A 13,545-nucleotide genomic window follows, 5' to 3' on the forward strand; every position below is an offset into this window, starting at 1 on the left:
ATTTATTTCCTTTTCACTGAAGTAGCGTAAGCTATTTTCATTCAAAAAGGTTTCAAACAACATTATATTAAGAAGCAATATACCACCCGCCCGATTATGACACCCAGAGACTGCAGTTTCGTCTTTGTTCTGGACTCATCAATTTGGAATAGTCAGTAACCGAGCTTGAGGCAAATATTCTCTCATTCAAGCTGAGATTACCAAGAAACTGGTAGCTATAATTTCTTTCTCACGCCAGAGAGAGAGAGGGAGAGTCTGCAAGCAGCGATGCTCGTAAATTGAATGCAAAAGCTAGGTAATAAGTATTAAGTTACTGCCCTTAAGGCAAGGTCTCCGCAGAACTACAAGCAATATACCGACACTCCGTTTGAATTTTATCTCTCACTTCAATGAGATGACATACACCTCCATGTCGGTTATTGACTATTCCTGACTAATGAGCCCATAACAAAGACGAAACGTCAGTTTCTGGATGCCACAACCGAGCTGTCGATATATCTTGTAGTTCTGCCTTAGCCCTGGCTGCAGGACGGTAAACTTCGTGCTCACACTGTTAAAAATTCAGGAAGATTTTCTGGTAATAGTTACTGTAAAATGGCAGACTTACAGCATCGCTGATTTTTACGGTAATTTATACCGGAGAAATAAGTGATCCCACCTCCAATGGCTTGCTGTGGCCTACCGAGAAAACCGCATAATTTTACAGTAACATTTGATTTTTGCGGTAATAGTTACTGGCAACATGGATGCCAGTAACAATTACTGTAAATTTTCCGGAAAATTTTTAACAGGGCATGACGTTGTCTTTGTTTAAAGCCATTCTTCGCAAACATTATACTACTACATACACCTCCATGGACTCCATAGACTTCACGAGTAAAGCTTCGGTAACCTAATACCAAGGAAAGAAGGACCCTCAAAAGAAGGTCCCAGGCTTTTGGGAAGCTCGTTATTGAATATCAAGCAATTAATGAGAGTAAAACAATTTTTTTTTGCCCCCCTCTCTTCATGTTGAAAGTACTCCACTAAACTGTGGTCCTTTAGAGCAGCGTTTCTCAGCCTTTTTTGACACGCGGACCGGTAAAAATGTAAATATACGTAAAATAACTTCGCGGACAGGTGAGCTTTTTTTTTTTTTTTTTACAAAAACAAACAAACTTGTCTGGGCATTAAATAACTGTAACACTAGTTAATTATAATACTACCTACGTCCTCCGACTTTGCACGGTCCACCTCGAAAATAAAAGTTATGTCAAGTGACGCCTGTTCAACGATCAGGCTTGGGCAAAAAAAAATCAGTAAAATTTTGCGACAAATTTCAGAAAAATAACCAAAAAGTAAACATTTTAAATCTTCCGATTACAATAGAAGCTTTTAAAACAAAACCCAGAATTTGATTTGCTCATATTCGAGACAAAACATGGCAACAGATCTTTCGTCTCAATGATTTTCTCCACGCTATAAGTTTTAATAAAAGCATTGTTGCGGAAAGTTGAGATGAAGCACTGAATAATAATTTAAATGGAGGAAAGCCTTCGAAAAATAGGGATTTTATGTCGAAATCTAAGTTTCATAATGAATATATAGTTTTTTATTGATTTCTTCGCTAATTATTATCAGAGGATTATGTTAAATAGCCAAACATACGGACGGGAAGATAAGGAATCCAATGATACCTGGTTCGATGGTCAGTTCACTGTCGTTCGAGAGAAGAAACTTGGGTTATAGATACATAGGTACATACATACATGTGCTCAATTTTTAATTATATAAGATTTTAATCATTATCTATTTACACAAATATTTGTGCGCAAGAATAAATCAGCTTTTGAGAAATATCAGAAAAAATTATAAAAAGTAATCACAAAATTAGCGTAAAAGTGTCGTGTAAATATCATTATTAGTATTTTTTGAAGAAGGAAATTATTTTTAAGGAGGACTAGTAAAAATCTCTGAAGAACCAGTTGAATTTTTCTGCTAACCGGAGCCGGTCCGGCGGACCAGCGGTTGAGAATCGCTACGATAGAGAATTAGTGCTATCATTGTAATGATAATATAAATTAGTTTTATAAATACAACTGCACAAGTAACGACCAGCAACAGGCTCTGATCCTGGTCAAATTTATCAATCGCCAATGAAGAGCCCTCTTAAAATTATTTACCCCAATGCAAGTAACAGCCGTTTTCGCTCTAAACTATTCCAAATGCCAGCAGCCCTGTAGGAAAATGATTTTTTCCTGATTTCAATTGGGTTTAAAAATCTTAAAACAATGACCCCTGGTTTTCTATTTAAGCAGAAATTTAGCCCACAAACGTTATTTATTGTAATAAACGTAAGTGCATAATGCTCCCTCTTACTCTCCTTTGCTCAAAAATATCCATTAAGCACTCAAAGAATAAAATCAAAATATAAATTTCAAAGTCCATTTACTAACGTAGTTAGCCCTGCTTTGAACCCATTTGCGACACGTACAAGAGGGCAACTGCTCCCCCCCCCACTTTCAAGAGCAAAGGAGCTTTCCCCTTCACTTTTCAAAGTTTGAAATTAACAATCGATCGAAACACGTTTTGATCGATTCACGTGTTTGAAGATCGCAGAATTGACTAATAAGTGTGTGTTTTATTTTTTTTCATGGTATTATTTCAGAAAAATAAAAATGGAAGTTTTGAATTGGCGGGGAGGGAAGGAAAAAGTCTTACTGTGACCATCCCCCTCGATTTTTGAGGTTGCAACCCGAGTTTTTTTTTTTTTTTTTTTTTTGACAGGGTTATTTAATAATGACGTTGAAATTCAATTGCGCATTTTTTTAAAACCAACTGCAGGGGCGACGACCACCTTACCTGCCGAACCTTCCATATCTCCTTTGTCACCCCCACCCCACTTTTTTGTAGCTCCTACAGCCTACGTTTGAACCATCAACAAGCAGTTAACGTCTTTCAAAGTATTTATCTATAATGAACATAAAGTTTCTCGACTAATGTTCTTTTTGATTTTGTCAAGTCTTTGGATTTTAAAAGTCACTCGATTTGAAGTCTAAAAATCATCTTTATGTACAATGATCTTATGCATTCTGTTTCATGTATTTTAAAATCTAACCACAAATGTACCAAAAGCTGGAATTTCATTCCAATTAACTAAAGGTCACTGAGTCAGAAATAACTCTTACCATGCCCGCACTAGATATGAGTTCACAGTTCAGTAACGTAAGAACTTCTCTGAATCTGGTGACAAATATGTCAGTAGTATTTAATTTCACTCCTGTTAGCTAAAGGTAATTGAGTTCGAAATAACTCTTACATAAAACAGAACACGAGTTCTGTGTCGCAAAATGTTCAATGCCCTACTCGGATGAACTATTACGAAGTCCTAAATATACAGGGATTACGAAAAATCTTTGATACGTGAAAAAATTCATAGAAAATCAGCAAATTGTAGTGTATGAATATGCGACAAAAAAAAAAAAAGGGGGGGGGGAAGGAAAAAAAAAATTCCAAATTGTTTAAAGGTGGCGCTGTACTGCTGCAGAACGAAAAACAAACGTAATGAGCTTACTGTCTGACCATCGATTACATGGAAAAAGGCTAATATCCGGTTTATAGGCGGCTATGGACGTATCTATTAGTTTATAGGGGTGTTAGTTGGTTTGTTGCAGATGTGCACTTTTGCCACTCTATTATTTAAACTTAGTTTTGTAAAAATGAAAATTTGCTCACAGCAACAATTTTTTAAATCTAAGGTATATTCAATCTATGTTCTCACGGCAAAAATTAATTTATTTATTTATTCACAACAAAGTTTTGAGCTTACCATTTTGCTTTTACGTTCCTGGAAGAAATGAAAATATTTTATTTTCTTTTTGTCGTTTCCATGGTAACTGTTTTTGTTTCCCCTTATTTAATTTTTGAGAATGCAATAAATGAGTAAGGCACTAGTGACATTATAAAACACGTTCATCAATATCCCATCATTATTTTCCCTTCTCCCCTGCTAGATTCATTCAGGTGGAATCGTCTTTACTTGGCACATTACCAAATTACATACAATCTGTGGTCAAACAGTAATCATGTTATTAAACAGCAAGCAATACCTTTCGTTACCTCGAGTTGAAATGTTGCTCGAGTCACATCTAAACGGTATTCAAGTTCATCCGCCCCGGACCCTCTCCATCATGTCCGTTCCCCCGGTGTCACCCGTCGGGGGGGGGGTGACACAAGAAGAGGAATTGCAATTTTATAGAAATTAAGTGCTTCAGTTCAAAAAAATTTCCCCAGTATTTTACATTATATTTACTTTATCAAACGCAGTTGCATCACCAAAGGGAGGAGGGAGCATGCGCTGGGAAACCCCCTCTGGAGGGGGGGGGGGGGCTGATACCAAATTGAATTTAAGAGTTTATGAAAAATATAGATACTGGCGGCCCCTCTTAAACGAAGGTTCCAAGAAATATTATTCGATTAAGCGGGATATTTGACAAGGCGGGGAAATTTTATTTATGTCTCCTGGTTGACAACTTTTGTCTTAAAACGTAATAATAAATCAATATCTAAGTAATAGAAGAAAAAATGTTTTTGGTTAAAAAGCGTTTTAAATAAGTTAAGTAATCAAAAAAAAATAGTAAAATAGTTAAGTATATATATATAATATATACATATATAAGTACGTATGAAAAATTATAATTTCTTTCACAAGTGTCTCAAACACTAATTGCTTAAGCAGGTTTAAATGTTTAATATTGTGTTTTAGTTTGTTTTAGTAGTATAAGGAATCATGTCACACAATAAATTCTCACCTCCGTTACCTAAACACAAAACTCCATTTCTCATTAACACGTAGCAGTAATGGCATAACATTTTATTTTTCATGATACAAAGGAGCACCCTTGTTTATTTTCTTTCATAAAGAAGTTGTGAGATTTTGCCGAAAAACAAGAAGATAGATTTTGTTTGAAAAACTAAATGTGGTTATTGTGAATTCTCACCTCCGTGAACTTGAATTTCAGGAATGTAAATTAATGTGAAAAAAGAAGTGAACATGTTTTTATATGTTTAACATATGCAGATTATAGCAACGAGGAAAAAAAAGAATTTGCCTGAAAAATGTATCCATTAGGCCTATATTAATGAAAAATTCCTCACACCCGTGATCTCACCTCCGTGACAGACCTTATTAATGTCATTATTTCTGAGATGAAAATAAATGTCGGAGGCGAAATACATCAATATTAAGCATTCTACTCAAATTATAAATTGCCGGTATATTTTGAAATTTACTAAATACTGTTTTTTAACACACATTTGATCTAAAAAAGTAACTGAAAATTAAGCTTAATCACTTTAACCAAGAGAGCTTAATATTAGATTCCCACTAATCATTAAAATAGTTCAGTGTTTGCACAATTAACAAAATTACTACTTTGGTATTAAATTGGCATTGGATTTTTTTTTCAAACATTAACGTTTCTACCCCCTCCCCCTCCTTTTTTTCCATTTTCGTGAAGGAGACATTTTTTTTAATTTTTTTTATTTATGAGTAAAATAATTGGTGCTCGACTATAGTTTAGGGTTACTTCTAGCAGGTAACACTTTCATGTAAGAATGGGGGAAAAAAAAGAAAGAAAACAAAAGGTTCCGAAATTGAAAAATATTTGCGTTCAAAAGTTACACTTTCTAGAGAATGGTCCGTTTACATATAGCATTAAAAAAAAAAAAAAATGCGTTAGTAGGGGGCGGGGTGACACCACAAATTACCACCCCGGGTGTCACTCACGCTAGGTACGCCACTGATAAAAGCTTTTTATTTTGTTACATTTTATTTATATGGTAAGTTTAAAAAAAAAAAAAAAAACTTATGAAACCCTAGCTTCCTATCCGCTGAACCAATCGCAACAAAATTTCACATATAGTTGTTGAAAGGTATGCGCAGGAGATCGTTGCGATTTTAAACAATGCAGAGTTCTTTGTTAGGGTTATAGGGAGAGGGTTTCAAAAATTTCAAATAGCAACACCCACTTTTTTTTCTTTTCTTTTCTTTCTTTCTTTCTTTTTTTTTTTTTGCTCAAATTGATAAGTACATTAGAACCTCGATTTTCCGAGCTAATTGGGACCGCTAGTGCCTCGGATGTCGGAAATCTCGGTTAATAGAAACTTTGTATAAAAATTTGTCAGGATCGAAAATTTTAAAAATATATTAATTAAAAATACAATAGAATATTTTTTAATGGTGAACATATAAAAAGTAATGTTTTACAATTGAAAAACTAAAATAGAAAGTAACTTGTAGTAAATTTTATTTATTTTTTAATACTGCAAAGTTAAACATTAAAAGATTCATTTAAAAAACGTAAATTTCCAGAAAATATTTTTATTTTCAAATTAAAAATTCACATTTTTATTAAATGTACAATATTTTTAAAAAAAAAAATAGACTTCATTTATTGGCTCGCTTAACAGAAACTTCGGTTAATTGATGCTCAGTCAATCGAGGTTTTACTGTACATTGAAAAATCACAAATGGCGTTGAAACGGTTGATGTGTGACGAAAATTACTAGTTGACACATTTGGACACCTGACTGAAGAAAGACGCTTATTGGCACTGCTTATTGGCAATATTTCCACAAATAAAGCTTTGTACGTAGTGATTGATGCTTTTCAATTGCTGTCTAACCCTGTAAATTACACAAAGGGTGTCAAAGCTCATCCTCTCTCATGTTGTTATTAGCAGGGCTGTGGAGTCGGAGTCGGAGTCGAAGAGTCGGAGTCGGACTGATTTTGGAATAAAGGAGTCGGAGTCGGAGTCGTTGGAAAACATGCCGACTCCGACTCCGACCTTCTTTTTTTCTTTCCTTTTCACTGACTCTCCTTGCATTTTTTAAAAATTGATTACCAATTGGTTCGATTACATGTATAAAAAGATACTAATGAGAAAATAACTGCCATTATGGCAATCAGCTAGCTTGAATGCTTACCGAACTTTCTGTAGCCGTCCCCTAGTTTGCTTGCTTTTTAACTTAACTAATAGCAACTGTCAGCAAACGGTTCTGTTGAATAACATTTTCAAGTAATCACTTTCAAATAAAAATAGAAATATAGTGTTTTGTTCTATCTCAGTTTAAAATAGTAAAAGAAACGTAACAAATTAGTAAGTCGACGCCTGTAGCTAAGGTTGAAACGTTTAAGTGTGATCGGCAAATTCAAAGAAGTTCTGGCTCGAAAGCACGAATCCAAAAGATTCGATGAAATAATCTTTTTTTCTTTATTAAGACTATTTCTGTAAGCTTGGTTCTCACTAAAAAGTATGTAACAAAATAAGTGTAAAAAATTTCTTGATTACAACACTCAAGAATTGCAGTTAATCTTAAAATCTTCATATTTAGGTTAATTTTAAAGCAGCCAATAAAATTTAAATTAAAAATTTAGCGAAGAAGAAATATAGGTATAGTAAAAGTTATTCGTACAAATTTGTATACCGCCGCGTTTTGTGTAAAATTAGCTCCTGACGCATATGTGCCATATTTTCGTTGAAATTTTATTGATGAAATATAATTTAAAATATATTCGTGAAAATTTTCAGAATTAAAGTATTTATATTTTTTATAAACTCTGAAATTAACTTTGGGTGTCATCTACTAGATGGATGTCACCAGGGGCAAACCACTCCCTCTCAAGAACTTGGATTTAGAAAAAAAGTTTTTTTTCTCTCAAGTTACGGCTTTTAAAAATTGAAAGCTTGATCAATATATATTTGTTAAACATCAAAGGGGGGCAAATTACAGATAATCATTTTCAAAATTTTTAAAAGGGATTTTTAAGTCATCTCACTTTTTAACTCGTAACTATTGGAAAGTTTGATTTTTAAATTGAATTTCTAACGTTGTATGACGTCTTGGGTTTGCAATAAAAAACAAAATGCTAAATTTTCATAAAAAGGAATTAATATTTCAATCTCTGTTAAGAGGTTTTCCCCCTTCCCTTGAATGGAGAGAGGGAGTTTAAAAAATACAATTAAAAAAATTTTAAAAAAAATCCGGAGTCGGAGTCGGGCGTTTCAAAATCCAGGAGTCGGAGTCGGGGTCGGAGTCGGCCATTTTCCTTCCGACTCCGCAGCCCTGGTTATTAGTCCCTTATAATGCTCTTCTATTCAAATGTCTCACGCAGGAAATTTTCGCCCCATGCTAATTGTTCCACGTTCCAACGTCACTTGCGTTGCTTAAATACACTGATCAATTTGCCTAAGTAAAAAGTGGGTGATGCCACTCAAAAACTTCGAAGTTATCTTACTATGACCGTAACCATTAAGCTATGCGCTGTGTAAAATCATCACAATCTCCAGCGCATACTTCCAAACACCCATATGGAAAATTTGATTCGATTAGTTCAATGGATAGGAAAGTAGGGTTCATACAGGGTGGTCCAAAAGTAAGTAACCTCACTTGCATGCGAAGCCCTAGCGGTCTTATTGCTGAGCCAATTGAACCAAAATTTTGTATGTGCTTCTCTGAAGGTATGCTTTCGAAACTGTGGTGATTTTAACTATCGTAGTGCTCTCGGTTAAGGTTACGGAGAACGAATCTTCAACTTTTGAACTGGCGACATATACTTTTTCCTTGATCAAATTGATCAGCGTATTGAAAAACCCCAAATGACGTTGGAGCGATTGATGTGAGACGAAAATTGCTTGTAAGAAAATTCGAACACCGGACTGAAGAAACGCTCTTCGCACATTGTATTTTAACGGACTTTCCCACTAGTAATGTTTTGATTGCAATGTTTCGTAATTGGTGCTTACACTACTGTCTAACCCTAGGGATTATGCAATGTGCTTTGACCCCCCGCCCCTCTTTTATGTTGTCACTAGTAGTACCCGCACGGCTTTGCCCGTAGTACAAAATTAAAAGGTCTTTTGGTTCGCCTGTATATTTACAAATGTATGGTGAATTTCTCGCCAATTGGCTTGCCCATGTTACGGTTCCACGTTATGATAACTTGGTAATTTACTCGTCCATCTTATGATAATTTTGCTCGGGAAAATATTCTTAAAATTGGAATAGAAAAAGAACAAAATCGAATTTTCGAAAAATCGCTTCGAGTTGCATGTGCACCCCCATGCTACAAATTAACTTTGTGCCTAATTTCATGAAAATCGGCCGAACGGTCTAGACGCTATGCGCGTCACAGACATCCAGACAGAGATCCAGACAGACTTTCAGCTTTATTATTAGTAAAGAAGATAAAGATTAGACCTAAAAGTTTTTCCTCTTTGTAAATGCTTAAAGCCTGCAATTTTCCTCACACGATACTTGTTCTAACGCCATTATTTGTGGTTCTTCAATACGACGATTGATCCGTGCAATGAAAAAAAATGGGTGATGCTAATCTAAACTCTTTTGCTGTATCCGTAATCGTGAGCACTGCGTTGGTTAGCACTAGGCTTGCAAGATTTCTGAAATATTCAACCAGGACACTGGAATACCCCCTCCCCCCAACAGTGTAACAAGTATTCAAAAGGGTACACACCCTTGTTTGGTTTTTAGAGTGTTTTAGAAGGTAGTTCATTCCCAATGCTGTGAATAAATAGTTACTAATTTTGAGCGTAAACCAGGAGTAATAAATAATACATGACACAAGCAAAAATACATTTAAACATTTTATTTCCTGCATGTTAATATTTTAAAGTTAATTTAGCATGCAGAAAAACTTTGAAAGGGAACTAAAAATTTGAACAACATTTACATGTTCTTTGCATTGGCTAGGACTTTTTTAGAAAATCTTTTTTACTCGACTGCGCGTGCGCGACGCAAAGGCGGGTAATGTGTTTATCAGTCTATGTATGTATGTATGTCCGTTTCTATGTGGCGTTCTACAGGCTAAACGCTTTGGCCAATTTTAGTAATTCTTACGTCAATCGATTTGTCTTAACCTTCGGAGTGTCACTAAAAACACATGACAGAGTAATTAAAAGTACCATTTGAAAAACCAGTTGCCATTTTGTCAGTTGGGATCGGCGCACGCTGGGTGTCGCACACTGTGTCGCACGCTACCTGCGTGCGACAAATGCAGGTAGTTTTCACTGCCTGAATTTTTTGTTTACTAAGTCTATAAATTGGGAAGCGATTGCTTCTCCCGCTTGAGGCGGTGGGTCAAGACACTCTCGCTCCGAATGTACTTTCCCCTCTATGTGATGTAAATTCTTTCATGTGTTCTTTATATGTATTCTGTACTGTAATAAAACATATATAATGCTTAACGAAGGCAAGACTCTCAGATTGTAGTCCTCATCAAAATATACCCATGCAACAAGCACCAAAAAACAGAAAGTCTACTAATTCGATTTTCATCGCTAACATATGTTGCATTTGTGTTTGCCTTGATTCAAAGGATTGAGTTTCGCGACGTGTACTTTCTTAAGAGACTTTTAGTTTTGCGAGAAAGATTTGACTGACGGGGGGAGGGGAGCTTCTGATTTCGCGTCATCATGAGTTATACAGGCTGTTTATATAGCTGTGGTTGACTTAAGTTCGCGCATTTTTGACGAAGGTCAAGCACATGTAGCTTTAAGCCTAGTTAGGTCCCAAGAGGGACTAATTATCAGTAGTTTAGACCACCGCAAGTTACTTAATAAACCTCACGATACAAACTCTCTCAAAGAAATGACAAGGTTGCGAAATGTATCGTCTTATAATCATAATAACTAAGTCAATGAAAATTAACTAAAAAGTGTAAAATAAAAAAAATATTAAATAAAAAAACCCGACTGCGTAAAAACCAAAAAAACTAAAAAGAAAAATGTATAAGCCCAGTAGTTTAGAATGTAATAAGTACTACTGAATAACTACACCGTTGAAATAGTTTTATAACCGTACACAAATAAGACAAATCATAAAATCATAGGATCAACAGTCGGGGCCCATTCAAATTTTATGGAGTTCCTTGAATCAGAAAGGAATGCAGTCGGGTTTTTTGCTTTTATTTAATAATTTTCTATTGTTTTTAACATTGTTGTTAAAATCCTCACAAGCTAATCCGATATTAATTTCACAAGTCAATGTCACAAATCTGTACCTCAAAGCCAGACTAACGTGAGTCACATAACCGCTACTTTACAGGAGATAGGAAAAACATTCGTCTGGCGCATGGAAAGGATAAGGAAGCGCACTCTTTTAACACTGGTAAATAATAAAAAGTTTTTTTTTTTTTTTTTTTTTTTTTTTTTTTTTTAATTACGTTTGCATGGCTTGATATGGTTTAGGATTCAGCATACAATGTAATCAAATTTACCTTTTTCCGGAACATGAAGTAATCCGGCCGGGATCCCAGGATTTTGTTTGAAAACCGGAACTGTCCCGGTCAAACCGGGACGTCTGGCACGCCTAGTTAACACTATCGAGCGCATTCCTTCAAACTTCCATGTCTAAAATTTTGCTTCAGTTGGTTGAACGGATACGTCGCTTATACTTTGTATCAAGGGCGCCCATATAGGGGGGCAAGGGGGGCTTGAGCCTTCCCCTTTGGAATGAGAACGTCCTTATTTTTAGTACTTTTTTCTTTGCAAAAATGGAAAAACATTTCTTCTGCAGCCATTAATGAATAAGTTATTTATAAATATCAAATTTTAATGACTCTTATCTGTTTAAAAATCGGTTTCCATGGGGAAAATATCCTGCTAAACCATGGTTAAAATATCTGAGACCCCCTTACAATTTTGCATATGGGCGACCATGCTTTGTATGTAAGGGGAGTTTTTTTTTTAATTTTTAGACTTCCCTGTACATAGGGAAAGTTTCTTTTTGAACATTCTGGCATAAGTATAAAATAACTTTTACCAGAGGTTAACTTCAGATACGTGGGGAAAAGATGTACTCATAAACTATATTTAAGATTGTAGGAAAATGAAATAAAGAACGAAATTCGAAGGAATCAGGCCGTTCCTGTCAGCAACTCTTTCAAATCCTCTTTTACTACCTTTTTAGTTACAAAAAAATGCCTCTACCACAACGAGAATCTTTTTTTTTTCTTCTTTCGGTCGGTGAGTGATGGCATTTTCTAAAAAATGCCCGTTCGACGAACGTGATGCCAAATATTTGTCGCCGCGGAATTCTTTTACATGAGGGATGGCCCCCGGAGACAGATAATGTGTCACACTCTAAACCGTCACGCGGCGCGGTCGAATCTCTGGCTGCTCCGATTAGATGCACCAAGGAGATGGGAGAAGAAAGAAGTGGAAAAGAAAGGAGAAACGAAATTGTTCGAATCTGGATCAAGAAAAAAGAAAAGGACATAGAATTTAAACAAGCAAGCAAATCAAAGCATGAAATTGGCTCATATTTTAAGTTTGTACGTATAGTTTTAGGGAAAAGGCGTTTTCGAGCATTCTGGTATAAATCCTGATAGCAAAAGTATGTTTTCTATAGCCTGGGGACTTTGAGATACTAGTTCTGGAACAGCAGTTCTTAATCTATATTCAGTAAATTACCGCCCATTAGCCAGGACTAAAGCTGGCGGTGCATTTCATGTATTTCTGCTTTAGCTCTGGCTAATGGGCGGTAATTTCCTGAATATACCATGCCTTGCCATGTCTTGCATTCAATCTTCGAATTGAACCGAACTATTGCTTCGGTCACTCGTGTAGTCTGTGCTAATTCTATATTAGCTACCAGTTTGTTTGGCACTCTTGGCTTCCTTAAGAGGTTTTCCATCTGCAGCTCAGTCGCTTTCGTATGCCGGGCTGATGAGTGCTAATAAGCACGAAACTGCAGTCCTCGGCTGGAATTGACTGAGCTTGCGGTGTATTTTATGTAGTTCTTAATTTGGTTAGTATTCGCTACTCATTTTTCAATCTTAATTTTCGTCGCGCTTTCTCCTTACCCTCCCCATAAAATAACAACATAAATACATAAACAAAGTGTATTTTTAGTATTTCGATGTTAAAGCTACACTGCGACCTAACCTAAAAAAAAAAAAAAGTCTCTTCTGAAAAATAGTTACCCACTGCTTTCATTTAATGTTTTAATACAACACTCAGAAACAATAATTTTTATTCGGTTATTTAACTAAATATATGAGCATTCGTCCATTCATAAAACCTTTATTATTATTGTCATACAACAACTATGGTTTATACAGGGGCGGATGAAGAAATAATTTTTGGAAAGAGCCCTGAAAATTACAAAGCGCCCTCTCCTCCTATACAACGTTTCATAACCGGTTAAAACGACTGGTTTAAAATATCTCGATTTTCAACTCATTTTAACTGCTTAAACTAATATTATAAAATCAAAACAGTAACACTGGAACAGAAGTGCCTTTAGTTCTGTTCTTTTCTCCTGTTCAATTGAGAAGGAAAATGTGACCAGATACACATTTGTTTTAAAGAGAGAGAGCAAGAAAAGGAAAAAAGAATATATAAGAAAGGAATGACTTCATAAAAGGAGTACGGAGTTCATACAGCGATGTTGTCAGAGAAAATGTTTCAAGAATTCTTTCAAAAAAGAAATTTCAAGATTTTCTGACTTGAAATAAACTAACATTGAATGGAAAAAGGCATATTG

At 35.3% G+C, this 13,545-nt stretch overlaps 1 protein-coding gene across 1 annotated transcript in view; it reads right to left on the reverse strand.

The window, feature by feature from the left end:
• LOC129226790 (transcription factor SUM-1-like) overlaps positions 1–13,545 on the reverse strand; it is a 123,664-nt gene that overhangs the window by 53,692 nt on the left and 56,427 nt on the right. The gene's annotated exons all lie outside the window — the stretch shown is intronic.

Source organism: Uloborus diversus, chromosome 7 (assembly GCF_026930045.1).
Source record: "Uloborus diversus isolate 005 chromosome 7, Udiv.v.3.1, whole genome shotgun sequence".
Lineage (NCBI taxonomy): Eukaryota > Metazoa > Arthropoda > Arachnida > Araneae > Uloboridae > Uloborus > Uloborus diversus.